At 49.4% G+C, this 27,772-nt stretch overlaps 1 long non-coding RNA gene across 1 annotated transcript; it reads right to left on the bottom strand.

Annotated features, from left to right (window-relative positions):
- Positions 1 to 2,475: 2,475 nt before the first annotated feature.
- Positions 2,476 to 23,644, bottom strand: LOC141248732 (uncharacterized). Its single transcript, XR_012311875.1, has 3 exons — positions 23,262 to 23,644; positions 7,799 to 8,044; positions 2,476 to 2,585 (listed from the first exon to the last, which is right to left on the bottom strand). It is a non-coding gene; the product is annotated as an uncharacterized lncRNA (long non-coding RNA).
- Positions 23,645 to 27,772: the final 4,128 nt, after the last annotated feature.

Raw genomic sequence — 27,772 nt, 5'->3', positions numbered from 1 at the left:
AGGGGGGTGCACAATACAGGGGGAGGTCTGGTCCAATACAGGGTGGTGGACAGTACAGGGGGAGGTCTGGTCCAATACAGGGGGGTGCACAGTACAGGAGGGAGGTCTGGTCCAGTACAGGGGGAGGTCTGGTTCAGTACAGGGGGGTGCACAGTACAGGAGTAGGTCTGGTCCAGTACATGGGGGTGCACAGTACAGTGGGAGGACTGGTCCAGTACAGGGGGGTGCACAGTACAGGGGGAGGTCTGGTCCAGTACATGGGGGTGCACAGTACAGTGGGAGGACTGGTCCAGTACAGGGGGGTGCACAGTACAGTGGGAGGTCTGGTCCAGTACAGGGGAAGGTTTAATTATATAGATTTTTTTAATTAAAAAAAGTTTTAAACTGCTTAATTGTTCCCCTTGGAGCATGTGATCATTTGTACATTAATTTTACTGCATTCACAACTGTATAGTGTATTGTAATCTTTTTTAAGGGTATGTGCACACTTTATGTGTTTGATGCAGAAATTTCTGCACCATTTCTGCATCTCTTGACAGGAAAAACGCAGCGTACAATACTTTTTTTTATGCGTTTTTGGTGCAGAATTTTTGCATCAAAAGTGCTGAAACGATTGTATCTCACATCATCCTTATTGAAAAAATGACCAAGTATGCAATGGACCAGGCAACTGTTAGGTGGATTCATAACTGGCTTAGTGATCGGACTCAAAGGGTGGTTGTAAATGGCTTCACATCCAGCTGGATGAATGTCTCAAGTGGGGTACCACAGGACTCCGTCCTGGGACCTGTATTGTTCAACATCTTTATCAATGATTTAGATGAAGGAATTGAGGGTAAACTGATTAAATTTGCTGATGACACAAAGCTAGGAGGGATAGCTAATACTAGAGAAGAGAGAGAGAGGATTCAAAAAGACCTAAATAAACTGGAGCAGTGGGCAGCAACCAACAGAATGGTTTTTAACAGGGAAAAATGCAAAGTACTACATCTGGGCAATAAAAATGAAAAAAGCATATACAGAATGGGAGGAATAGAGCTAAGCAACAGTACATGTGAAAAAGACCTAGGTATACTAATAGATCATAGACTGAACATGAGTCAACAGTGTGATGCAGCAGCAAAAAAGGCAAATACAATTCTGGGATGTATTAACAGAAGCATACAGTCTAGATGACGTGAAGTCATTATCGGTCTTTACTATTCTTTGGTCAGACCTCATCTGGAATACTGTGTACAGTTTTGGGCACCACATTTTAAAAAAGACATAGACAAACTGGAGCAAGTTCAGAGAAGAGCGACCAGAATGGTGACTGGTCTGCAAACCATGTCCTATGAGGAACGGTTGCAGGATTTGGGAATGTTTAGCTTGCAAAAAAGAAGACTGAGAGGAGACTTAATAGCTGTCTACAAATATGTCAAGGGCTGTCACATTGTAGAAGGATCATCTTTATTCTCATTTGCACAAGGAAAGACTAGAAGCAATGGGATGAAACTAAATGGGAGGAGACACAGATTAGATATTAGAAAAAACTTTTTGACAGTTAGGGTGATTAATGAGTGGAACAGGCGGCCACGAGAGGTGGTGAGTTCCCCTTCAATGGACGTCTTCAAACAGAGGCTGGACAGACATCTGTCTGAGATGATCTAGTGAATCCTGCTTTGAGCAGTGGGTTGGACCAGATGACCCAGGAGGTCCCTTCCAACTCTACCATTCTATGATTCTATGATTCTATGATTCTATGATTGACATGCTGCAGATTTAAATCTGGAGGTCAGAAATATGCACTGTGTGCATGAGACTTCAGAATCCTCATCCACTTTGCTGGCATCAGGAAACCCTGCAGGTTTTGTGACCAATCTGCAATGTGTGCACAGACCCTAACCGTCTTAGGTTAAGTTCCCATGATGAGTTTTTGGTGGCTTTTTGATGTTGCAGATTTTCTGCACCCAATAAGTAAAACAGGTTACCTGAATTTTTTGGGGGAAAAAACGCAGCATCAAAAATTCATTGTGTGAATGAAGCCTCAGGCCATGTGCACACGGTCCGTATTTTACATCTGTATTTTTCACCCACTCCTGGTTTTGGCTTCCAAGTAAGTGATGTAAAATACTGAACGTGTGACCATCGCCTTAAGGACCGAGCATTTAATTTTTATTGTAATTTTTTTTCTGTGACGCCATTAATTTTACCACGTAATGAAGTGAAAAACTAAAAGAAATCCCAAGTGGCATAAAATATTTCTGACAGCGACATTTAACTCTTGCATTAGGCGCTAGATCTGATGGTATCATGAGCTCTGGCGCGATGTCCAGCGTGGTACGAGCCCTAATCCCGGCATCCATTGCTGCTTGTGTATGGTGGGTGCACGTCCGTCACTGAGGATTATATAAGGGGGATTCAGCCTGAATATAAGGTAGCAAACGCCACGTCATCAAGTAATCACAGGACACCGGATTCTGCTCTAGTTATCTGTAACGGTTTTATTTTTTTATGGTGACGCTCGTGGACGTTAGTACGGAGCCATCGCTAGCGGGAGACGTCCCCTTCTCACCGGTCGGCTTTAATAATGGCGCTGCCTGCGTCTGTGAACAGATAAACATGAGATCAGGTTCTGCCTCTGGATCATTTCCACTCAAAATCTAGAAATATCCTGAAATGTTACACATTCTGTTCAGCCGTCTCTTAAAGGCGACTCCACACAGGACAAAGTGGGTTCACTAAGATAAACTTGTTGCCAGTAGCAACCAATCACAGCTCAGCTTTTACTTCTAAAGTGGCTCGGAATGCTGCATTGTGGCTGGTTGCTATGGGCAACAAGACCATTCTGTTTATGGCATAGGTCTGCGGTGACGTCTGGGCGCGTCTGTATCTCCTTCTAGACGCCATGTTGATATCACAATGTTCCTTTTCCGAAATCCGGAGCGAAATATGCAAATTGCTTAGACCACACCCGACCACACCCTCTGACTAAACAAAGGGGCCAAACCCACTCGCTATGTCATTGAATTATGGCATGACAACAGTAAGGGGCTATAAAAATCCCCCCTGGAGCCCTGGGCCATCACTTATCCTGCTCCTGGACCGGATGTAAGTATTGGCATCATGAAAGACGGAACACAGCGGACGTACAGTACCGACCAAAAGTTTGGACACACCTTCTCATGTAAAGATTTTTCTGTATTTTCATGACTATGAAAATTGTACATTCACACTGAAGGCATCAAAACTATGAATTACCACATGTGGAATTATATACTTAACAAAAAAGTGTGAAACAACTGAAAATATGTCTTTTATTCTAGGTTCTTCACAGTAGCCACCTTTTGCTTTGATGACTGCTTTGCACACTCTTGGCATTCTCTTGATGAGCTTCAAGAGGTAGTCACCGGAAATGGTCTTCCAACAATCTTGAAGGAGTTCCCAGAGATGCTTAGCACTTGTTGGCCCTTTTGCCTTCACTCTGCGGTCCAGCTCACCCCAAACCATCTCGATTGGGTTCAGGTCTGGTGACGGTGGAGGCCAGGTCATCGGGCGAAGCCCCCCATCACTCTCCTGCTTGGTCAAATAGCCCTTACACAGCCTGGAGGTGTTTGGAGTCATTGTCCTGTTGAAAAATAAATAATGGTCCAACTAAACGCAAACCGGATTGAACAGCATGCCGCTGCAAGATGCTATGGTAGCCATGCTGGTTCAGTATGCCTTAAATTTTGAATAAATCCCCAACAGTGTCACCAGCAAAGCCCCCCCACACCATCACACCTCCTCCTCCATGCTTCACGGTGGGAACCAGGCATGTAGAGTCCATCCGTTCACCTTTTCTACGTCGCACAAAGACATGGTGGTTGGAACCAAAGATCTCAAATTTGGACTCATCAGACCAAAGCACAGATTTCCACTGGTCTAATGTCCATTCCTTGTGTTCTTTAGCCCAAACAAGTCTCTTCTGCTTGTTGCCTGTCCTTAGCAGTGGTTTCCTAGCAGCTATTTTACCATGAAGGCCTGCTGCACAAAGTCTCCTCTTAACAGTTGTTGTAGAGATGTGTCTGCTGCTAGAACTCTGTGTGGAATTGACCTGGTCTCTAATCTGAGCTGCTGTTAACCTGCGATTTCTGAGGCTGGTGAATCGGATAAACTTATCCTCAGAAGCAGAGGTGACTCTTGGTCTTCCTTTCCTGGGGCGGTCCTCATGTGAGCCAGTTTCTTTGTAGCACTTGATGGTTTTTGCAACTGCACTTGGGGACACTTTCAAAGTTTGCCCAATTTTTCGAACTGACTGACCTTCATTTCTTAAAGTAATGATGGCCACTCGTTTTTCTTTAGTTAGCTGCTTTTTCTTGCCATAATACAAATTCTAACAGTCTATTCAGTAGGACTATCAGCTGTGTATCCACCAGACTTCTGCACAACACAACTGATGGTCCCAACCCAATTTATAAGGCAAGAAATCCCACTTATTAAACCTGACAGGGCACACCTGTGAAGTGAAAACCATTTCCGGTGACTACCTCTTGAAGCTCATCAAGAGAATGCCAAGAGTGTGCAAAGCAGTCATCAAAGCAAAAGGTGGCTTCTTTGAAGAACCTAGAATATAAGACATATTTTCAGTTGTTTCACACTTTTTTGTTAAGTATATAATTCCACATGTGTTAATTCATAGTTTTGATGCCTTCAGTGTGAATGTGCAATTTTCATAGTCATGAAAATACAGAAAAATCTTTAAATGAGAAGGTGTGTCCAAACTTTTGGTCTGTACTGTAGGAGGCGATGCAGAACAAGGAGGAGCCCCCTGAAACACCATGCCGGCCGCAGGACAGGTAATAGTATGTATTCGCGATAAGGCAGAGGCACGGACAGTCGTGTGCTCACCTTATTCTCCTCTCAGGTCACAGACGCAGACGTCGCCGGCATGCAGTGTAAAGTGAGCCCCCTGAAACACCATGCCGGCCTCAGGACAGGTAATAGTATGTATTCGCGAGAAGACAGAGGCGCGGACAGTCGTGTGCTCACCTTATTCTCCTCTCAGGTCACAGACGCAGACTTCGCCGGCATGCAGAGTAAAGGGAGCCCCCTGAAACACCATGCCGGCCTCAGGACAGGTAATAGTATGTATTCGCGATAAGGCAGAGGGGCGGACAGTCATGTGCTCACCTTATTCTCCTCTCAGGTCACAGACGCAGACGTCGCCGGCATGCAGTGTAAAGTGAGCCCCCTGAAACACCATGCCGGCCTCAGGACAGGTAATAGTATGTGTTCGCGATAAGGAAGAGGCGCGGAAAGTCGTGTGCTTACCTTATTCTCCTCTCAGGTCACAGACGCAGACTTCGCCGGCATGCAGAGTAAAGTGAGCCCCTTGAAACACCATGCCTGCCTCAGGACAGGTAATAGTATGTATTCGCGATAAGGCCGAGGCGCGGACAGTCGTGTGCTCACCTTATTCTCCTCTCAGGTCACAGACGCAGACGTCGCCGGCATGCAGTGTAAAGTGAGCCCCCTGAAACACCATGCAGGCCTCAGGACAGGTAATAGTATGTGTTCGCGATAAGGCAGAGGCGCGGACAGTCGTGTGCTCACCTTATTCTCCTCTCAGGTCACAGACGCAGACGTCACCGGCATGCAGTGTAAAGTGAGCCCCCTGAAACACCATGCCGGCCTCAGGGCAGGTAATAGTATGTATTCGCGATAAGGCAGAGGCGCTGACAGTCGTGTGCTCACCTTATTCTCCTCTCAGGTCACAGACGCAGACGTCGCCGGCATGCAGTGCAAAGTGAGCCCCCTGAAACACCATGCCGGCCTCAGAACAGGTAATAGTATGTATTCGCGATAAGGCAGAGGCGCGGACAGTCGTGTACTCACCTTATTCTCCTCTCAGGTCACAGATGCAGACGTCGCCGGCATGCAGTGTAAAGTGAGCCCCCTGAAACACCATGCCGGCCGCAGGACAGGTAATAGTATGTATTCGCGATAAGGCAGAGGCGCTGACAGTCGTGTGCTCACCTTATTCTCCTCTCAGGTCACAGACGCAGACGTCGCCGGCATGCAGTGTAAAGTGAGCCCCCTGAAACACCATGCCGGCCTCAGAACAGGTAATAGTATGTATTCGCGATAAGGCAGAGGCGCGGACAGTCGTGTACTCACCTTATTCTCCTCTCAGGTCACAGATGCAGACGTCGCCGGCATGCAGTGTAAAGTGAGCCCCCTGAAACACCATGCCGGCCGCAGGACAGGTAATAGTATATATTCACGATAAGGCAGAGGCGCGGACAGTCGTGTGCTCACCTTATTCTCCTCTCAGGTCACAGACGCAGACGTCGCTGGTATGCAGTGTAAAGTGGGCCCCCTGAAACACCATGCCGGCCTCAGGACAGGTACTAGTATGTACTCACGATAAGGCAGAGGCGCGGACAGTCGTGTGCTCACCTTATTCTCCTCTCAGGTCACGGACGCAGACGTCACCGGCATGCAGTGTAAAGTGAGCCTCCTGAAACACCATGCCGGCCTCAGGACAGGTACTAGTATGTACTCACGATAAGGCAGAGGCGTGGACAGTCGTGTGCTCACCTTATTCTCCTCTCAGGTCACGGACGCAGACGTCGCCGGCATGCAGTGTAAAGTGAGCCCCCTGAGACACCATGCCGGCCGCAGGACAGGTAATAGTATGTATTCACAATAAGGCAGAGGCGCGGACAGTCGTGTGCTCACCTTATTCTCCTCTCAGGTCACGGACGCAGACGTCACCGGCATGCAGTGTAAAGTGAGCCTCCTGAAACACCATGCCGGCCTCAGGACAGGTACTAGTATGTATTCACGATAAGGCAGAGGCGCGGACAGTCGTGTGCTCACCTTATTCTCCTCTCAGGTCACGGACGCAGACGTCGCCGGCATGCAGTGTAAGGTGAGCCCCCTGAAACACCATGCCGGCCGCAGGACAGGTAATAGTATGTATTCACAATAAGGCAGAGGCGCGGACAGTCGTGTGCTCACCTTATTCTCCTCTCAGGTCACGGACGCAGACGTCGCCGGCATGCAGTGTAAAGTGAGCCCCCTGAAACACCATGCCGGCCGCAGGACAGGTAATAGTATGTATTCACAATAAGGCAGAGGCGCGGACAGTCGTGTGCTCACCTTATTCTCCTCTCAGGTCACGGACGCAGACGTCACCGGCATGCAGTGTAAAGTGAGCCTCCTGAAACACCATGCCGGCCTCAGGACAGGTACTAGTATGTATTCACGATAAGGCAGAGGCGCGGACAGTCGTGTGCTCACCTTATTCTCCTCTCAGGTCACGGACGCAGACGTCGCCGACATGCAGTGTAAAGTGAGCCCCCTCAAACACCATGCCGGCCGCAGGACAGGTAATAGTATGTATTCACAATAAGGCAGAGGCGCGGACAGTCGTGTGCTCACCTTATTCTCCTCTCAGGTCACGGACGCAGACGTCGCCGGCATGCAGTGTAAAGTGAGCCCCCTGAAACACCATGCAATAAGGCAGAGGCGTGGACAGTCGTGTGCTCACCTTATTCTCCTCTCAGGTCACGGACGCAGACGTCACCGGCATGCAGTGTAAAGTGAGCCTCCTGAAACACCATGCCGGCCTCAGGACAGGTAATAGTATGTATTCACGATAAGGCAGAGGCGCGGACAGTCGTGTGCTCACCTTATTCTCCTCTCAGGTCACGGACGCAGACGTCGCCGGCATGCAGTGTAAAGTGAGCCCCCTGAAACACCATGCCGGCCGCAGGACAGGTAATAGTATGTATTCACAATAAGGCAGAGGCGCGGACAGTCGTGTGCTCACCTTATTCTCCTCTCAGGTCACGGACGCAGACGTCGCTGTCATGCAGAGTAAAGTCAGAGGGCGCAAGGAGTGAAGACGATGTCCCCCCGCATGCACGCCACTACTCAAGAGCCTCAACGCTTTCAGATGGACGAAAACCATAGTGAATCCAACATAATGCGGCCGGAGACATCAGTCAATAAATCTAAGGAGCAAAACTCTGCTGTCCTGTGATCGTTTTATCAGACGAGATGTGTTTCTAGATTTCTGTAAAAAAAACAAAACATTAAAAGGTTTATGAAATAAATGAGATAAAAAAACAAAACACAAAACACCACAATAAAATAAACATAAAAAATATAAAAAGAATTAATAAAAAAAGGTAAAAATATTATCGAGGGACCATAAAAAAAAAAAACACATTAAAATGCAGTTTATGGAAAAAAATATATAACCACAATGAAATAACAAAAAGACATTGAAATTGTGGAGAATATTTCTGTATCACAGAAGTGATTGTAAGATTTCTCACCTCCTACAAAAACACTGAATAAATATATAAATGACAACTCATAATTAACACGAATTATCATATGGTATCACACAGCATAGGATTAGATACAGCTCAGCAGACAGTATCACACAGCAAAGGATTAGATACACGGCTCAGCACACAGTATCACACAGGATAGGATTAGATACACGGCTCAGCAGACAGTATCACACAGCACAGGATTAGATACACGGCTCAGCACACAGTATCACACAGGATAGGATTAGATACACGGCTCAGCAGACAGTATCACACAGGAGAGGATTAGATACATGGCTCAGCAGACAGTATCACACAGGATAGGATTAGATACACGGCTCAGCAGACAATATCACACAGGAGAGGATTAGATACACGGCTCAGCAGACAGCATAACACAGAACAGGATTAGATACACTGCTCAGCAGACAGTATCACTCAGGAGAGGATTAGATACACGGCTCAGCAGACAGTATCACACAGCATAGGATTAGATACACGGCTCAGCAGACAGTATCACACAGCATAGGATTAGATACACGGCTCAGCAGACAGTATCACACAGCATAGTATTAGATACACAGCTCAGCAGACAGTATCACACAGGATAGGATTAGATACATGGCTCAGCAGACAGTATCACACAGGACAGGATTAGATACACGGCTCAGCAGACAGTATCACACAGGATAGGATTAGATACATGGCTCAGCAGACAGTATCACACAGGATAGGATTAGATACACGGCTCAGCAGACAGTATCACACAGGAGAGGATTAGATACACGGCTCAGCACACAGTATCACACAGGATAGGATTAGATACACGGCTCAGCAGATAGTATCACACAGGAGAGGATTAGATACACGGCTCAGCAGATAGTATCACACAGGAGAGGATTACATACACGGCTCAGCAGACAGTATCACACAGCATAGGATTAGATACACGGCTCAGCAGACAGTATCACACAGGATAGGATTAGATACACAGCTCAGCAGACAGTATCACACAGGACAGGATTAGATACATGGCTCAGCAGACAGTATCACACAGGACAGGATTAGATACACGGCTCAGCAGACAGTATCACACAGGACAGGATTAGATACACGGCTCAGCAGACAGTATCACACAGGATAGGATTAGATACATGGCTCAGCAGACAGTATCACACAGGATAGGATTAGATACACGGCTCAGCAGACAGTATCACACAGGAGAGGATTAGATACACGGCTCAGCACACAGTATCACACAGGATAGGATTAGATACACGGCTCAGCAGACAGTATCACACAGGAGAGGATTAGATACACGGCTCAGCAGACAGTATCACACAGCATAGGATTAGATACACGGCTCAGCAGACAGTATCACACAGCATAGGATTAGATACACGGCTCAGCAGACAGTATCACACAGGATAGGATTAGATACACAGCTCAGCAGACAGTATCACACAGGACAGGATTAGATACATGGCTCAGCAGACAGTATCACACAGGACAGGATTAGATACACGGCTCAGCAGATAGTATCACACAGGATAGGATTAGATACACGGCTCAGCAGACAGTATCACACAGGATAGGATTAGATACACTGCTCAGCAGACAGTATCACACAGGAGAGGATTAGATACACGGCTCAGCAGACAGTATCACACAGGATAGGATTAGATACACTGCTCAGCAGACAGTATCACACAGGAGAGGATTAGATACACGGCTCAGCAGACAGTATCACACAGGATAGGATTAGATACATGGCTCAGCAGACAGTATCACACAGGATAGGATTAGATACACTGCTCAGCAGACAGTATCACACAGGATAAGATTAGATACACGGCTCAGCAGACAATATCACACAGGATAGGATTAGATACACAGCTCAGCAGACAGTATCACACAGGAGAGGATTAGATACACAGCTCAGCAGACAGTATCACACAGGAGAGGATTAGATACACGGCTCAGCAGACGGTATCACACAGGAGAGGATTAGATACACGGCTCAGCAGACAGTATCACACAGGAGAGGATTAGATACACAGCTCAGCAGACAGTATCACACAGGATAGGATTAGATACACGGCTCAGCAGACAGTATCACCCAGGAGAGGATTAGATACACGGCTCAACAGACAGTATCACACAGGAGAGGATTAGATACACGTCTCAGCAGACAGTATCACACAGGAGAGGATTAGATACACGGCTCAGCAGACAGTATCACACAGGAGAGGATTAGATACACAGCTCAGCAGACAGTATCACACAGGATAGGATTAGATACACGGCTCAGCAGACAGTATCACCCAGGAGAGGATTAGATACACGGCTCAGCAGACAGTATCACACAGGAGAGGATTAGATACACGGCTCAACAGACAGTATCACACAGGAGAGGATTAGATACACAGCTCAGCAGACAGTATCACACAGGATAGGATTAGATACACGGCTCAGCAGACAGTATCACACAGCACAGGATTAGATACACGGCTCAGCAGTCAGTATCACACAGGATAGGATTAGATACACGGCTCAACAGACAGTATCACACAGGAGAGGATTAGATACACAGCTCAGCAGACAGTATCACACAGGATAGGATTAGATACACGGCTCAGCAGACAGTATCACACAGCACAGGATTAGATACACGGCTCAGCAGATAGTATCACACAGGAGAGGATTAGATACACGGCTCAGCAGACAGTATCACACAGGACAGGATTAGATGCACTGCTCAGCAGACAGTATCACACAGGAGAGGATTAGATACACGGCTCAGCAGACAGTATCACACAGCATAGGATTAGATACACGGCTCAGCAGACAGTATCACACAGCATAGGATTAGATACACGGCTCAGCAGACAGTATCACACAGGATAGGATTAGATACACAGCTCAGCAGACAGTATCACACAGGACAGGATTAGATACATGGCTCAGCAGACAGTATCACACAGGACAGGATTAGATACACGGCTCAGCAGATAGTATCACACAGGATAGGATTAGATACACGGCTCAGCAGACAGTATCACACAGGATAGGATTAGATACACTGCTCAGCAGACAGTATCACACAGGAGAGGATTAGATACACGGCTCAGCAGACAGTATCACACAGGATAGGATTAGATACACTGCTCAGCAGACAGTATCACACAGGAGAGGATTAGATACACGGCTCAGCAGACAGTATCACACAGGATAGGATTAGATACATGGCTCAGCAGACAGTATCACACAGGATAGGATTAGATACACTGCTCAGCAGACAGTATCACACAGGATAAGATTAGATACACGGCTCAGCAGACAATATCACACAGGATAGGATTAGATACACAGCTCAGCAGACAGTATCACACAGGAGAGGATTAGATACACAGCTCAGCAGACAGTATCACACAGGAGAGGATTAGATACACGGCTCAGCAGACGGTATCACACAGGAGAGGATTAGATACACGGCTCAGCAGACAGTATCACACAGGAGAGGATTAGATACACAGCTCAGCAGACAGTATCACACAGGATAGGATTAGATACACGGCTCAGCAGACAGTATCACCCAGGAGAGGATTAGATACACGGCTCAACAGACAGTATCACACAGGAGAGGATTAGATACACGGCTCAGCAGACAGTATCACACAGGAGAGGATTAGATACACGGCTCAGCAGACAGTATCACACAGGAGAGGATTAGATACACAGCTCAGCAGACAGTATCACACAGGATAGGATTAGATACACGGCTCAGCAGACAGTATCACCCAGGAGAGGATTAGATACACGGCTCAGCAGACAGTATCACACAGGAGAGGATTAGATACACGGCTCAACAGACAGTATCACACAGGAGAGGATTAGATACACGGCTCAGCAGACAGTATCACACAGGAGAGGATTAGATACACAGCTCAGCAGACAGTATCACACAGCACAGGATTAGATACACGGCTCAGCAGTCAGTATCACACAGGATAGGATTAGATACATGGCTCAGCAGACAGTATCACACAGGATAATATTAGATACACAGCTCAGCAGACAGTATCACACAGGATAGGATTAGATACACGGCTCAGCAGTCAGTATCACACAGGATAGGATTAGATACACGGCTCAGCAGACAGTATCACACAGGATGGGATTAGATACAGCTCAGCAGACGGTATCACACAGGATAGGATTAGATACACGGCTCAGCAGACGGTATCACACAGGATAGGATTAGATACAGCTCAGCAGACAGTATCACACAGCAGAGGATTAGATACAGCTCAGCAGACAGTATCACACAGGAGAGGATTAGATACATGGCTCAGCAGACAGTATCACACAGGAGAGGATTAGATACACGGCTCAGCAGACGGTATCACACAGGAGAGGATTAGATAAACGGCTCAACAGACAGTATCACAGGAGAGGATTAGATACAAGGCTCAACAGACGGTATCACACAGGAGAGGATTAGATACACAGCTCAGCAGACAGTATCACACAGGAGAGGATTAGATACACGGCTCAGCAGACAGTATCACAGAGGAGATGATTAGATACACGGCTCAGCAGACAGTATCACACAGGAGAGGATTAGATACACGGCTCAGCAGACGGTATCACACAGGAGAGGATTAGATACACGGCTCAACAGACAGTATCACAGGAGAGGATTAGATACAAGGCTCAACAGACGGTATCACACAGGAGAGGATTAGATACACAGCTCAGCAGACAGTATCACACAGGAGAGGATTAGATACACGGCTCAGCAGACAGTATCACAGAGGAGAGGATTAGATACACGGCTCAGCAGACAGTATCACACAGGAGAGGATTAGATACACGGCTCAGCAGACAGTATCACATAGGAGAGGATTAGATACACGGCTCAACAGACAGCATCACACAGGAGAGGATTAGATACACGGCTCAGCAGACAGTATCACACAGGAGAGGATTAGATACACGGCTCAGCAGACAGTATCACACAGGAGAGGATTAGATACACGGCTCAGCAGACAGTATCGTACAGGAGAGGATTAGATACACAGCTCAGCAGACAGTATCACACAGCATTGGATACACGGCTCAGCAGACAGTATCACACAGGAGAGGATTAGATACATGGCTCAGCAGACAGTATCACACAGGAGAGGATTAGATACATGGCTCAGCAGACAGTATCACACAGGAGAGGATTAGATACAGCTCAGCAGACAGTATCGCACAGGAGAGGATTAGATACAGCTCAGCAGACAGTATCGCACATGAGAGGATTAGATACATGGCTCAGCAGACAGTATCACACAGGAGAGGATTAGATACACTGCTCAGCAGACAGTATCACACAGGAGAGGATTAGATACACGGCTCAGCAGACAGTATCACACAGGATAGGATTAGATACACTGCTCAGCAGACAGTATCACACAGGAGAGGATTAGATACACGGCTCAGCAGACAGTATCACACAGTATAGGATTAGATACATGGCTCAGCAGACAGTATCACACAGGATAGGATTAGATACACTGCTCAGCAGACAGTATCACACAGGATAGGATTAGATACACGGCTCAGCAGACAATATCACACAGGATAGGATTAGATACACAGCTCAGCAGACAGTATCACACAGGAGAGGATTAGATACACAGCTCAGCAGACAGTATCACACAGGAGAGGATTAGATACACGGCTCAGCAGACAGTATCACACAGGAGAGGATTAGATACACGGCTCAACAGACAGTATCACAGGAGAGGATTAGATACACGGCTCAACAGACGGTATCACACAGGAGAGGATTAGATACACAGCTCAGCAGACAGTATCACACAGGAGAGGATTAGATACACGGCTCAGCAGACAGTATCACAGAGGAGAGGATTAGATACACGGCTCAGCAGACAGTATCACACAGGAGAGGATTAGATACACGGCTCAGCAGACAGTATCACACAGGAGAGGATTAGATACACGGCTCAGCAGACAGTATCACATAGGAGAGGATTAGATACACGGCTCAACAGACAGCATCACACAGGAGAGGATTAGATACACAGATCAGCAGACAGTATCACACAGGAGAGGATTAGATACACGGCTCAGCAGACAGTATCACAGAGGAGAGGATTAGATACACGGCTCAGCAGACAGTATCACACAGGAGAGGATTAGATACACGGCTCAGCAGAAAGTATCACACAGGAGAGGATTAGATACACGGCTCAGCAGACAGTATCACATAGGAGAGGATTAGATACACGGCTCAGCAGACAGTATCACACAGGAGAGGATTAGATACACGGCTCAGCAGACAGTATCACACAGGAGAGGATTAGATACACAGCTCAGCAGACAGTATCACACAGGATAGGATTAGATACACGGCTCAGCAGACAGTATCACCCAGGAGAGGATTAGATACACGGCTCAGCAGACAGTATCACACAGTAGAGGATTAGATACACGGCTCAACAGACAGTATCACACAGGAGAGGATTAGATACACAGCTCAGCAGACAGTATCACACAGGATAGGATTAGATACACGGCTCAGCAGACAGTATCACACAGCATAGGATTAGATACACGGCTCAGCAGTCAGTATCACACAGGATAGGATTAGATACACGGCTCAGCAGACAGTATCACACAGGATAATATTAGATACACAGCTCAGCAGACAGTATCACACAGCATAGGATTAGATACACGGCTCAGCAGTCAGTATCACACAGGATAGGATTAGATACACGGCTCAGCAGACAGTATCACACAGGAGAGGATTAGATACACAGCTCAGCAGACAGTATCACACAGGATAGGATTAGATACACGGCTCAGCAGACAGTATCACCCAGGAGAGGATTAGATACACGGCTCAACAGACAGTATCACACAGGAGAGGATTAGATACACGGCTCAGCAGACAGTATCACACAGGAGAGGATTAGATACACGGCTCAGCAGACAGTATCACACAGGAGAGGATTAGATACACAGCTCAGCAGACAGTATCACACAGGATAGGATTAGATACACGGCTCAGCAGACAGTATCACCCAGGAGAGGATTAGATACACGGCTCAGCAGACAGTATCACACAGGAGAGGATTAGATACACGGCTCAACAGACAGTATCACACAGGAGAGGATTAGATACACAGCTCAGCAGACAGTATCACACAGGATAGGATTAGATACACGGCTCAGCAGACAGTATCACACAGCACAGGATTAGATACACGGCTCAGCAGTCAGTATCACACAGGATAGGATTAGATACACGGCTCAACAGACAGTATCACACAGGAGAGGATTAGATACACAGCTCAGCAGACAGTATCACACAGGATAGGATTAGATACACGGCTCAGCAGACAGTATCACACAGCACAGGATTAGATACACGGCTCAGCAGATAGTATCACACAGGAGAGGATTAGATACACGGCTCAGCAGACAGTATCACACAGGACAGGATTAGATGCACTGCTCAGCAGACAGTATCACACAGGAGAGGATTAGATACACGGCTCAGCAGACAGTATCACACAGCATAGGATTAGATACACGGCTCAGCAGACAGTATCACACAGCATAGGATTAGATACACGGCTCAGCAGACAGTATCACACAGGATAGGATTAGATACACAGCTCAGCAGACAGTATCACACAGGACAGGATTAGATACATGGCTCAGCAGAGAGTATCACACAGGACAGGATTAGATACACGGCTCAGCAGATAGTATCACACAGGATAGGATTAGATACACGGCTCAGCAGACAGTATCACACAGGATAGGATTAGATACACTGCTCAGCAGACAGTATCACACAGGAGAGGATTAGATACACGGCTCAGCAGACAGTATCACACAGGATAGGATTAGATACACTGCTCAGCAGACAGTATCACACAGGAGAGGATTAGATACACGGCTCAGCAGACAGTATCACACAGGATAGGATTAGATACATGGCTCAGCAGACAGTATCACACAGGATAGGATTAGATACACTGCTCAGCAGACAGTATCACACAGGATAAGATTAGATACACGGCTCAGCAGACAATATCACACAGGATAGGATTAGATACACAGCTCAGCAGACAGTATCACACAGGAGAGGATTAGATACACAGCTCAGCAGACAGTATCACACAGGAGAGGATTAGATACACGGCTCAGCAGACGGTATCACACAGGAGAGGATTAGATACACGGCTCAGCAGACAGTATCACACAGGAGAGGATTAGATACACAGCTCAGCAGACAGTATCACACAGGATAGGATTAGATACACGGCTCAGCAGACAGTATCACCCAGGAGAGGATTAGATACACGGCTCAACAGACAGTATCACACAGGAGAGGATTAGATACACGGCTCAGCAGACAGTATCACACAGGAGAGGATTAGATACACGGCTCAGCAGACAGTATCACACAGGAGAGGATTAGATACACAGCTCAGCAGACAGTATCACACAGGATAGGATTAGATACACGGCTCAGCAGACAGTATCACCCAGGAGAGGATTAGATACACGGCTCAGCAGACAGTATCACACAGGAGAGGATTAGATACACGGCTCAACAGACAGTATCACACAGGAGAGGATTAGATACACGGCTCAGCAGACAGTATCACACAGGAGAGGATTAGATACACAGCTCAGCAGACAGTATCACACAGCACAGGATTAGATACACGGCTCAGCAGTCAGTATCACACAGGATAGGATTAGATACACGGCTCAGCAGACAGTATCACACAGGATAATATTAGATACACAGCTCAGCAGACAGTATCACACAGGATAGGATTAGATACACGGCTCAGCAGTCAGTATCACACAGGATAGGATTAGATACACGGCTCAGCAGACAGTATCACACAGGATGGGATTAGATACAGCTCAGCAGACGGTATCACACAGGATAGGATTAGATACACGGCTCAGCAGACGGTATCACACAGGATAGGATTAGATACAGCTCAGCAGACAGTATCACACAGCAGAGGATTAGATACAGCTCAGCAGACAGTATCACACAGGAGAGGATTAGATACATGGCTCAGCAGACAGTATCACACAGGAGAGGATTAGATACACGGCTCAGCAGACGGTATCACACAGGAGAGGATTAGATACACGGCTCAACAGACAGTATCACAGGAGAGGATTAGATACAAGGCTCAACAGACGGTATCACACAGGAGAGGATTAGATACACAGCTCAGCAGACAGTATCACACAGGAGAGGATTAGATACACGGCTCAGCAGACAGTATCACAGAGGAGAGGATTAGATACACGGCTCAGCAGACAGTATCACACAGGAGAGGATTAGATACACGGCTCAGCAGACGGTATCACACAGGAGAGGATTAGATACACGGCTCAACAGACAGTATCACAGGAGAGGATTAGATACAAGGCTCAACAGACGGTATCACACAGGAGAGGATTAGATACACTGCTCAGCAGACAGTATCACACAGGATAGGATTAGATACACGGCTCAGCAGACAGTATCACACAGGATAGGATTAGATACACGGCTCAGCAGACAATATCACACAGGATAGGATTAGATACACAGCTCAGCAGACAGTATCACACAGGAGAGGATTAGATACACAGCTCAGCAGACAGTATCACACAGGAGAGGATTAGATACACGGCTCAGCAGACAGTATCACACAGGAGAGGATTAGATACACGGCTCAACAGACAGTATCACAGGAGAGGATTAGATACACGGCTCAACAGACGGTATCACACAGGAGAGGATTAGATACACAGCTCAGCAGACAGTATCACACAGGAGAGGATTAGATACACGGCTCAGCAGACAGTATCACAGAGGAGAGGATTAGATACACGGCTCAGCAGACAGTATCACACAGGAGAGGATTAGATACACGGCTCAGCAGACAGTATCACACAGGAGAGGATTAGATACACGGCTCAGCAGACAGTATCACATAGGAGAGGATTAGATACACGGCTCAACAGACAGCATCACACAGGAGAGGATTAGATACACAGCTCAGCAGACAGTATCACACAGGAGAGGATTAGATACACGGCTCAGCAGACAGTATCACAGAGGAGAGGATTAGATACACGGCTCAGCAGACAGTATCACACAGGAGAGGATTAGATACACGGCTCAGCAGACAGTATCACACAGGAGAGGATTAGATACACGGCTCAGCAGACAGTATCACATAGGAGAGGATTAGATACACGGCTCAGCAGACAGTATCACACAGGAGAGGATTAGATACACGGCTCAGAAGACAGTATCACACAGGAGAGGATTAGATACACAGCTCAGCAGACAGTATCACACAGGATAGGATTAGATACACGGCTCAGCAGACAGTATCACCCAGGAGAGGATTAGATACACGGCTCAGCAGACAGTATCACACAGGAGAGGATTAGATACACGGCTCAACAGACAGTATCACACAGGAGAGGATTAGATACACAGCTCAGCAGACAGTATCACACAGGATAGGATTAGATACACGGCTCAGCAGACAGTATCACACAGCATAGGATTAGATACACGGCTCAGCAGTCAGTATCACACAGGATAGGATTAGATACACGGCTCAGCAGACAGTATCACACAGGATAATATTAGATACACAGCTCAGCAGACAGTATCACACAGCATAGGATTAGATACACGGCTCAGCAGTCAGTATCACACAGGATAGGATTAGATACACGGCTCAGCAGACAGTATCACACAGGATGGGATTAGATACAGCTCAGCAGACGGTATCACACAGGATAGGATTAGATACACGGCTCAGCAGACGGTATCACACAGGATAGGATTAGATACAGCTCAGCAGACAGTATCACACAGCAGAGGATTAGATACAGCTCAGCAGACAGTATCACACAGGAGAGGATTAGATACATGGCTCAGCAGACAGTATCACACAGGAGAGGATTAGATACACGGCTCAGCAGACAGTATCACACAGGATAGGATTAGATACACGGCTCAGCAGACAGTATCGCACAGGAGAGGATTAGATACACAGCTCAGCAGACAGTATCACACAGCATTGGATACACGGCTCAGCAGACAGTATCACACAGGAGAGGATTAGATACATGGCTCAGCAGACAGTATCACACAGGAGAGGATTAGATACATGGCTCAGCAGACAGTATCAAACAGGAGAGGATTAGATACAGCTCAGCAGACAGTATCGCACAGGAGAGGATTAGATACAGCTCAGCAGACAGTATCGCACAGGAGAGGATTAGATACATGGCTCAGCAGACAGTATCACACAGGAGAGGATTAGATACAGCTCAGCAGACAGTATCGCACAGGAGAGGATTAGATACACAGCTCAGCAGACAGTATCACACAGGAGAGGATTAGATACACAGCTCAGCAGACAGTATCACCCAGGAGAGGATTAGATACACGGCTCAGCAGACAGTATCACACAGGATAGGATTAGATACACGGCTCAGCAGACAGTATCACACAGGATAGGATTAGATACTTGGCTCAGCAGACAGTATCACACAGGATAATATTAGATACACAGATCAGCAGACAGTATCACACTGGATAGGATTAGATACACGTCTCAGCAGACAGTATCACACAGGATAGGATTAGATACACGGCTCAGTATCACACAGGAGAGAATTAGATACACGGCTCAGCAGACAGTATCACACAGGATGGGATTAGATACAGCTCAGCAGACAGTATCACACAGGATAGGATTAGATACACGGCTCAGCAGACAGTATCACACAGGATAGGACTAGATACACGGCTCAGCAGACAGAATCACACAGCATAGGATTAGATACACGGCTCAGCAGTCAGTATCACACAGGATAGGATTAGATACATGGCTCAGTAGACAGTATCACACAGGAGAGGATTAGATACAGCTCAGCAGACAGTATCACAGGATAGGATTAGATGCACGGCTCAGCAGACAGTATCACACAGGATAGGATTAGATACACGGCTCAGTATCACACAGGAGAGAATTAGATACACGGCTCAGCAGACAGTATCACACAGGAGAGGATTAGATACACGGCTCAGCAGACAGTATCACACAGGAGAGGATTAGATACACGGCTCAGCAGACAATATCACACAGGATAGGCTTAGATACACTGCTCAGCAGACAGTATCACACAGCATAGGATTAGATACACGGCAGGAGGGTGAGAGCCAGCGCAGAGAGAGGACCCGGGAAGGTACACAAGAAGGGGGTCCCGATCAAGTGCACCCAAGTTATCTGAGAGTTGGCTGGATCACTTCCCCGGAGGACACAGGAGGATGTGGGCGGTTATAATCTGGCTGTTGTAACCGGGAGCATCTTCATAACTGTGAGTAAACACTTGAAGATGGCACCCGCTGTGTCCTTGACTTAAGGCACACTTAGCTACGCTGCAACGATCCCGACAACGATACCACCTGTCAGGGATCGTTGCTGCGTCGCTATGTGGTCGCTGGTGAGCTGTCAAACAGGCAGGCTCACCAACGATCAGGGGAGCAGCGACATCGTGGAAAGAATCTTTCCACGATGTCCTACTCCTGGTTACGAGCCTGCTGAAGCAGGAGCAGGCTGGTAACCATGGTATACATCAGGTTACTAGGGGCACACGCGCATCTAGTAACCCGCTGTTTATCATGGTTACCACTTTGCTATGGTGAGCGGGAGGTTACCGCTTACTTTTGCAGGCTCGTAACCATGATAAACAGCGGGTTACTAAGTGCGTGTGTGCCCCTAGTAACCTGATGTATACCATGGTTACCAGCCTGATCGCTGCTCCCGCTGGTCACACACAGCGATGTCTGCTGACCAGCGGGAGGGCAACGACCAAAAAAAGGTCCAGGACATTCTGCAGCGATCAGCGACCTCACAGCAGGGGCCTGATCGCTGCAGAGTGTCACACATAGCGACATCGCTGGTGAGGTCGCTGTTGCGTCACCAAAACCGTGACACAGCAGCGATCTCGCTATGTGAGATGGGGTCTCAAATGGCTGAATCACCTGCCTTGCACTACACCAACAACAAAGCTACCTCTTTATCTGCCCTGGGGCCTAGCACTACCCATGAAGAGCAGAACCATCTCTGCTGCGTCACCATCAGCCCCAGTGGATCTGAACAGCAGCGGCGGCTCGATATAGCCGCATACCACAGGTGGCGTCACAAAACTTTATCCCCAAAACTTTATTCCCCTTTTCTTTAATAGTTGACCGCCCTGGGCCACGGGCTGGGTCACTGCCGCTGTGACTACCCCAAATAGAACCGACCGGCCCGACTACCGAGTACCCCACGGCCCCACGGGGCGCGTCAACTTTGGCGTCACGAACAGAATGTACCGACCCGTCGCACCGAGTCTCGTGCGCCTATAGACTGTGCCGGTTACAGAGTAGTGGCGCCTGCCCCAGAAGAACGGGCGCCCTCTGTCCCTCCAGACTCCTCTGTTCCCCTCCAGACTCCTCTGTTCCCCTCCAGACTCCTCTGTACCCCTCCAGACTCCTCTGTCCCCCTCCAGACTCCTCTGTTCCTTTCCAGACCCCACTGTTCTCCTTTAGACTCCCCTGTCGCTTTCAGACTTCTTTGTCCTCCTCCAGACTCCTCTGTCCTCCTCCAGACTTTTCTGTTCCCTTCAGTGCCCTATGTTTCCATTACCTCAGTGCATGTAACACCGCACAGTCTACAGATTTTTGTGAATGATGAAACTTTTCCTTTATCTACAATGTGCTGCCCCTTTAAATCTCTGCAGTGACTGTTAAAAGGATGAACCAGGGAGCTAATAAAGCTGAGACAATGTAAAGTACAATGACTTCTACTTTGTTTTAGAATTCCAGTGACTAGGGGGGTGCACAGTACAGGGGGAGGTCTGGTCCAGTACAGGGGGGTGCACAGTACAGGAGGTGGTCTGGTCCAGTACAGGGGGGTGCACAGTACAGGAGGAGGTCTGGTCCAGTACAGGGGGGTGCACAGTACAGGGGGAGGTCTGGTCCAGTACAGGGGGGTGCACAGTACAGGAGGTGGTCTGGTCCAGTACAGGGGGGTGCACAGTACAGGAGGAGGTCTGGTCCAGTACAGGGGGGTGCACAGTACAGGGGGAGGTCTGGTCCAGTACAGGGGGGTGCACAGTACAGGGGGAGGTATGGTCCAATACAGGGGAGTGCACAGTACAGGAGGTGGTCTGGTCCAGTACAGGAGGAGGTCTGGTCCAGTACAGGGGGTGCACAGTACAGGAGGTGGTCTGGTCCAGTACAGGAGGAGGTCTGGTCCAGTACAGGGGGGTGCACAGTGACGCGCCCCCTGGGCCATGTTCGGGGAGCGTTGCGCACGCGGGGAATACCCGGAGCCGGATCCGATAGGGTTAGTAGTCCTCGTGGCGGTGACCCGGTCCGTGTCCAGGGTGTCAAACTAAGTGGCGGAATTAGTAGAAGATGTTATAGTGTTCGACTACGCCACCCGTTGAATGCGGTTACGAAACCGCCGCTGCAGGGCAGACCGCTGAGGCCGGTGGTACAGTTGTGCAGCGTGGGTAGTATAACCCCCAACGGGAGGGGTATGGCCTCAGGGCAGCGGACGTGGATGATGGGGATAGTAGAATTGCACGCAGGCACCAGGAACCACTCAGAGACGATGCGGTGTAGTTCAGGGTCTTTACTGGTGGCAAAGGTAGACCCTCCCGGGAGTACTGGCTAGCGGTCGGGGTCTGGTCAGTCCGTGAGCAGATAGGATCTCCCCCGGCCAGGCGGAGTTGTAGGCCTCCCCAACTAATTGTACTCTTCCTGGCTACCTTGCTAGAAGCGGGTATAAATAGCCCACGTCCCTGAGTGTGCCGTGTGGTGCTCACCCGTATGGCCGGTGACTCGGGGCCTTCTGGTAGCCTCCGCTCCACGACGGCGGTGCTGGTCCCTTGCGTGTGACCCTGCCTTCGGGTTTCTTGGCCAGAGGACCTGAAATCCCCTGCCGATCGGTTTCTGCTGCTGGGTATGGAACAGTCCCCACAGCCTCGGACTCCGTGTCCGGTGAGATCTCTTCAGTCAGGACGAGCTCTACAGCTTCCAATCCCTGACCCCTTTTGTCACTGCTCCCACAGAGCTCCTGATCTTACTCTCCCTGCAACTGCTCCACTCCAGACCAGGCTGTGTCTCTGTCTGGGACTCCTCTTCTTCTCCTTCTCTTATCTACCTTTCTAACCCCACCTCAGCCCCAGTTTATATAGGGGAAGTTCTTCCCCTCCCAGGACTGGGCAGGAGGTGTGGCATGCTTCGGGTTCCTGACCAGGAGACCTCCCACCTGCTCACAGACGTAATATTGCTATTACTGTGGTAACCAGACCCCTAGGGTTCCACACACAGTACAGGAGGTGGTCTGGTCCAGTACAGGAGGAGGTCTGGTCCAGTACAGGGGGGGTGCACAGTACAGGAGGAGGTCTGGTCCAGTACAGGAGGAGGTCTGGTCCAGTACAGGGGGGTGCACAGTACAGGGGGAGGTCTGGTCCAGTACAGGGGGGTGCACAGTACAGGAGGTGGTCTGGTCCAGTACAGGAGGAGGTCTGGTCCAGTACAGGGGTTGCACAGTACAGGGGGATATCTGGTCCAGTACAGGGGGGTGCACAGTACAGGAGGTGGTCTGGTCCAGTACAGGGGGAGGTCTGGTCCAGTACAGGGGGTTCACAGTACAGGGGGACGTCTGGTCCAGTACAGGGGGGTGCACAGTACAGGAGAAGGTCTGGTCCAGTACAGGAGGGTGCACAGAACAGGAGGAGGTCTGGTCCAGTACAGGGGGAGGTCTGTTCACAGTACAGAGGGGTGCACAGTACAGAGGGAGGTCTGGTCCAGTACAGGGGGAGGTCTGGTCCAGTACAGGGGGGGGGGGGTGCACAATACAGGGGGAGGTCTGTTCCAGTACGGGGCGGGGGGGTGCACAGTACAGGGGGAGGTCTTGTCCAGTACAGGGGGGGTGCACAGTACAGGGGGGTGCACAGTACAGGGGGAGGTCTGGTCCAGTACAGGGGGGTGCACAGTACAGGAGGAGGTCTGGTCCAGTACAGGGGGGTGCACAGTACAGGGGGGTGCACAGTACAGGGGGAGGTCTGGTCCAGTACAGGGGGGTGCACAGTACAGGAGGAGGTCTGGTCCAGTACAGGGGGAGGTCTGTTCACAGTACATGGGGGTGCACAGTACAGAGGGAGGTCTGGTCCAGTACAGGGGGAGGTCTGTTCCAGTACAGGGGGGGGGGTGCACAGTACAGGGGGAGGTCTTGTCCAGTACAGGGGGGGGTGCACAGTACAGGGGGGTGCACAGTACAGGGGGAGATCTGGTCCAGTACAGGGGGGTGCACAGTACAGGAGGTCTGGTCCAGTACAGGGGGGTGCACAGAACAGGAGGAGGTCTGGTCCAGTACAGGGGGAGGTCTGGTCCAGTACAGGGGGAGGTCTGTTCACAGTACAGGGGGGTGCACAGTACAGGGAGAGGTCTGGTCCAGTACAGGGGGGTGCACAGTACAGGAGGAGGTCTGGTCCAGTACAGGGGGGTGCACAGTACAGGGGGAGGTCTGGTCCAGTACAGGGGGGTGCACAGTACAGGAGAAGGTCTGGTCCAGTACAGGGGGGTGCACAGAACAGGAGGAGGTCTGGTCCAGTACAGGGGGAGGTCTATTCACAGTACAGGGGGGTGCACAGTACAGAGGGAGGTCTGGTCCAGTACAGGGGGGTGCACAGTACAGGGAGAGGTCTGGTCCAGTACAGGGGGGTGCACAGTACAGGAGGAGGTCTGGTCCTGTACAGGGGGGTGCACAGTACAGGAGGAGGTCTGGTCCAGTACAGAGGGTGCACAGTACAGGGGGAGGTCTGTTCACAGTACAGGGGTGTGCACAGTACAGAGGGAGGTCTGGTCCAGTACAGAGGGGTGCACAGGACAGGAGGAGGTCTGTTCACAGTACAGAGGGAAGTGCACAGTACAGAGGGAGGTCTGGTCCAGTACAGGGGGGGGGTGAACAGTACAGGGGGAGGTCTGGTCCAGTACAGGGGGGTGCACAGTACAGGGGGAGGTCTGGTCCAGTACCGGGGGGGGTGCACAGTACAGGAGAAGGTCCGGTCCAGTACAGGTGTGTGTGTATGTGTGTGGGGGGGGGGGGTGCACAGTACAGGGGGAGGTCTGGTCCAGTACAGGGGGGGTGCACAGTACAGGGGGGGTCTGGTCCAGTACAGGGGGGGGTTGCACAATACAGGGGGAGGTCTGGTCCAGTACAGGGCGGTGCACAGTACAGGGGGAGGTCTGGTCCTGTAGAGGGGGAGGTCTGATCCAGTACAGTGGCGTGCACAGTACAGGAGGAGGTCTGGTCCAGTACAGGGGGAGGTCTTGTCCAGTACAGGGGGGTGCACAATACAGGGGGAGGTCTGGTCCAATACAGGGGGGTTGACATTACAGGGGGAGGTCTGGTCCAGTACAGGGGGAGGTCTGGTCCAATACAGGGGGGTGGACAGTACAGGGGGAGGTCTGGTCTTGTACAGGGGGGTGCACAGTACAGGGGGAGGTCTGGTCCTGTACAGGGGGTGCACAGTACAGGGGGAGGTCTGGTTCTGTACAGAGGGTGCACAGTACAGGGGGAGGTCTGGTCCTGTACAGGAGGAGGTCTGGTCCAGTACAGGGGGGTGCACAGTACAGGGGGAGGTCTGGTCCAATACAGGGGGGTGGACAGTACAGGGGGAGGTCTGGTCTTGTACATGGGGGTGCACAGTACAGGGGGAGGTCTGGTCCTGTGCAGGGGGTGCACAGTACAGGGGGAGGTCTGGTCCTGTACAGGGGGTGCACAGTACAGGGGGAGGTCTGGTCCTGTACAGGGGGAGGTCTGATCCAGTACAGGGGGGTGCACAGTACAGGGGGAGGTCTGGTCCAATACAGGGGGGTGCACAGTACAGGGGGGAGGTCTGGTCCAGTACAGGGGGAGGTCTGGTTCAGTACAGGGGGGTGCACAGTGCAGGAGTAGGTCTGGTTCAGTACATGGGGGTGCACAGTACAGTGGGAGGACTGGTCCAGTACAGGGGGGTGCACAGTACAGTGGGAGGACTGGTCCAGTACAGGGGGGTGCACATTACAGTGGGAGGACTGGTCCAGTACATGGGGGTGCACAGTACAGTGGGAGGACTGGTCCAGTACAGGGGGGTGCACAGTACAGGGGGAGGTCTGGTCCAGTACATGGGGGTGCACAGTACAGTGGGAGGACTGGTCCAGTACAGGGGGGTGCACAGTACAGTGGGAGGTCTGGTCCAGTACAGGGGAAGGTTTAATTATATAGATTTTTTTAATTAAAAAAAGTTTTAAACTGCTTAATTGTTCCCCTTGGAGCATGTGATCATTTGTACATTAATTTTACTGCATTCACAACTGTATAGTGTATTGTAATCTTCTTTAAGGGTATGTGCACACTTTATGTGTTTGATGCAGAAATTTCTGCACCATTTCTGCATCTCTTGACAGGAAAAACGCAGCGTACAATACTTTTTTTTATGCGTTTTTGGTGCAGAATTTTTGCATCAAAAGTGCTGAAACGATTGACATGCTGCAGATTTAAATCTGAAGGTCAGAAATATGCACCTTGAAGGAGTTCCCAGAGATGCTTAGCACTTGTTGGCCCTTTTGCCTTCACTCTGCGGTCCAGCTCACCCCAAACCATCTCGATTGGGTTCAGGTCTGGTGACGGTGGAGGCCAGGTCATCGGGCGAAGCCCCCCATCACTCTCCTGCTTGGTCAAATAGCCCTTACACAGCCTGGAGGTGTGTTTGGGGTCATTGTCCTGTTGAAAAATAAATAATGGTCCAACTAAGCGCAAACCGGATGGAATAGCATGCCGCTGCAAGATGCTGTGGTAGCCATGCTGGTTCAGTATGCCTTCAATTTTGAATAAATCCCCAACAGTGTCACCAGCAAAGCCCCCCCACACCATCACACCTCCTCCTCCATGCTTCACGGTGGGAACCAGGCATGTAGACTCCATCCATTCACCATTTCTACGTCGCACAAAGACACAGTGGTTGGAACCAAAGATCTCAAATTTGGACTCATCAGACCAAAGCAGATTTCCACTGGTCTAATGTTCATTCCTTGTGTTCTTTAGCCCAAACAAGTCTCTTCTGCTTGTTGCCTGTCCTTAGCAGTGGTTTCCTAGCAGCTATTTTACCATGAAGGCCTGCTGCACAAAGTCTCCTCTTAACAGTTGTTGTAGAGATGTGTCTGCTGCTAGAACTCTGTGTGGCATTGACCTGGTCTCTAATCTGAGCTGCTGTTAACCTGCGATTTCTGAGGCTGGTGAATCGGATAAACTTATCCTCAGAAGCAGAGGTGACTCTTGGTCTTCCTT

Source organism: Phyllobates terribilis, unplaced genomic scaffold (genome assembly GCF_046119375.1).
Source record: "Phyllobates terribilis strain yellow unplaced genomic scaffold, ASM4611937v1 Scaffold_2__4_contigs__length_985480577, whole genome shotgun sequence".
In the NCBI taxonomy this organism is placed as follows: domain Eukaryota; kingdom Metazoa; phylum Chordata; class Amphibia; order Anura; family Dendrobatidae; genus Phyllobates; species Phyllobates terribilis.
Note: the sequence above shows the minus strand (reverse complement) of the source record. Positions and strands in the feature narration are given on the sequence as shown.